Consider the following 3,047-nt stretch of genomic DNA (forward strand, 5'->3'; position numbering starts at 1 on the left):
TGGAAACAGCGATAAAAACTCTGGATGCGTCAAACGTCAAAACACGTGGTTAAAAAAAATCTGCGTCGGAGTTCACCGTCAGTCTGCAACGTCACATATTTATGACGTTATTTCTCTGTTTTAGCAAAAATGCCATAAGGACCCTTTTGTCATGGGCGCAATCATATAAGAATGCAGACAGCCTGTGCCAGGTCCATCTTTCAACACACCAGTAGTATCTACCTGGATCTATTATTTAATTTTAAGTTGTCAACAAATATTCCCAAGAAAGTTATTACATCTATCTGGTATAAAAAGTAGAAGATGAAAATATAAACTTACAGAAAATATGCAGTCGTTCTGCTCTTTCTTGTCTGCTCTCTCTCAGCCGCATGATGACGTAATATGTGACGTACGGCATTCCATAGTAAAACTACCTTTGGTTCCGTAACGTACATTTTATAACTGTTGTCATCAAAGTTCGACTTTAAAACGGAAAAAGATTTTCAAGATAAAAAAAAATGAATGATGAAAATTAAAGTTATAAGGTATTTCCCGATTCTGTAACGAATACGAAACCGACAAGCCGAATAAGCCAGGTTCTAATTGCACTTCCTGCTACACGAAAAAAAAAAACAAGTCAGCGAAAGAACCTCGTGTGGCTTGTTCCAGACTTTCCTTTTGGCTGATTGCGCTCTAATCCTTGAGACAAAGGTAAAAATGATTTTTTTTTAATTGTTTGCCATATTTTGTGTTTGTAATGCACGTATTTATTGATATTCAAGTTGCAACGAAAATTTTCAGAGTAAATTCGGATCTTGTTTTTAATTGAGGTTCTACATGTACGTAACACGGCAAGGTGGATTGAGCGACACCTATTTGAAGGCTTTACAAAGTCTTGTGTAAGTAATTCAGAAAGTGATTGTGTAAGCCTATCTAGCTCTTTCTGACAGTTGTTTTGCTAAAAATTTAATTTTTCCATCAGATGTAAACACTATTTAAAAAGTGATTTTTATTTTAACTCATACTGTGTGCATAATTTTGACAAATGTGTGGAGACTTGTAAACACAAAATATTTTTGGACATAGGTCCTACTAAAGATCCATCTTCTTGGGGAATGATTTGAGGGCTATGCCAAAAAATAAATAAATAGATAACTGTTGCATTTAACAGCTGTTTAATGTTTTCACTATTCAGGAATTCTGATCATTCTATGTTCGATTTAAAAAAATCATCTTTTCAGTATTATAAGTCTGTTAAATCCTATGTCATCAAATAGGAATAATATGTTGACGGTACAGCTGTTATGGCGAGAACAAATATTTATTTTGTAATACAATTTAGACCGGGCTCAGCAAACTGCACATGACATTTGGTGTGTCTAGACTCTGACGTCACATGACATCATATGTTAGTTATATATTTCCAAAAAGAAGCCTGAAAAGTGATGAAAGTAAATGAAGAACATTTTGTTTACTATTTATCTTCAATACTTATCCATTAAATCAGGGCATGTTTACTTTAAGTTGAACTTTTGCTGCTATTCTCGTGAGATTGTAGCTTTAACAAGTGGTGCATTGTGGATCCAAATTACTGTGTCAAAAAATTCTATCAATGAATGTGCAGTACTCCAAATTTTCTCTTTGCACAGGAGTTGCTGTAAGAGCTCTCAGTGACGAGGGTTGCTTTGCGACGCTTGCTGCGCTCGCTATCACAATTAAAATGAAATATTTTATTTCATTTGGTTACAATAGCAACCCAATTTATGGACTAGGTCAATTACACACTGTTTCATATGATATCTGACACATGCCTCTATAATGGAGTTATGAAAGTACTAAACACAAGGGTCTTGTTTTGCTCAAAGCATAATTTATAATGCATGCAGTACCATCAAAATGAACTTAGTGAAATGTGGAACAATATATGTAGAGAGACAATTTCTTTTTCTATTTTCAATTTTCAAATTGGTAATTTTTTAAGCACTACAGTTTTAATTTGGGACTCCTGCACTAGGAATATCATATCTTTAGCAGAATTGTGCCACCGAATTAAAAGGGAACTCTTTTTTTTAGGTGCTCATGATGCAAATTCCTGGATGGTGTGTAGGCTGTTTGTCAACATCTGAAACCCACATGTATTTCAGGGTAGGTACATTGTATGTTTACTGTCTCCTAATTTTCTTTCTTAAAAGGTGCATAAGGCATATTTTGTCTGATTTTAAAGTTTTGTCCCACCATTAATAAATTATTTTTTTATTTCATGAATTGTCTGCTGAGAGTCTAGTTAATTGATTAATCAAAGCTTTATGGTAACATATACTAGTGAAATTATCTTCTTGTGTGAGACTTTAAGATATACAAATTGACAAAACATGGACCTGTCAAGTGATATCATTGTATTTATTTTATTTCATGTCATCCTAATTTAGGAATTGGTTCCAACTGACTTAAACAATTGGAATATTAGTATGGGAAGATATAATTTTATAATAAAATTTCTTTGTAGGAAATGCTTGTCAGGACCCAAGACTGAAAAAAAGACTGAAAAACTGCCTTTAAACACAGACATTATTCATTTCAATGGATAAACTAGAAACATCCAAACAATATTACATTAGAATCATCAGAGACTGTCAATTTTTATCCCTCACTGTGGCAGAAACACCTAAATAAACATTGAAAAGATAAATTTCTTTGTTCATTGCTTTTCTAATGATCTATGAATATCGCAAAATATTTATGCGAATTTCGCACGATTTATACATGAAAAACTGATAAATTTAAATTCGCATGTATATCATGCGAAAATATGGTCACATGAAAATCGCATGAATTTCGCATAAATATTATATGAGGACATTTGCATGAAATTCGCATGTGTGATTTTTCACACGATTTTCGTATGATTTTCGCATGCGAAAAGCAAATCGCATGAAAATCATGCGAGCCACTTTTCCCTGTGTATGCTATAGTAGAAAAAAAAACATTCTTGTACATTATTTTTGTGATTAGAATAAACAGTTACAGAAAGTTATTTAAACAGGTGTTCTGCCAAAGCAATTTAA

The 3,047-nt window shown here is 33.0% G+C and overlaps 1 long non-coding RNA gene across 1 annotated transcript; it reads left to right on the forward strand.

Annotated features, from left to right (window-relative positions):
- The first annotated feature begins 571 nt into the window (after nt 1-571).
- On the forward strand, nt 572-2,671 carry LOC134235543 (uncharacterized). The gene is made up of 4 exons (XR_009985422.1): nt 572-693; nt 813-881; nt 2,056-2,127; nt 2,489-2,671. It is a non-coding gene; the product is annotated as an uncharacterized LOC134235543 (long non-coding RNA).
- The last annotated feature ends 376 nt before the right edge of the window (nt 2,672-3,047 follow it).

Source organism: Saccostrea cucullata, unplaced genomic scaffold (assembly GCF_032062105.1).
Source record: "Saccostrea cucullata isolate Sc308-1 unplaced genomic scaffold, CSIRO_AGI_Scuc_v1 ctg969, whole genome shotgun sequence".
NCBI lineage: Eukaryota > Metazoa > Mollusca > Bivalvia > Ostreida > Ostreidae > Saccostrea > Saccostrea cuccullata.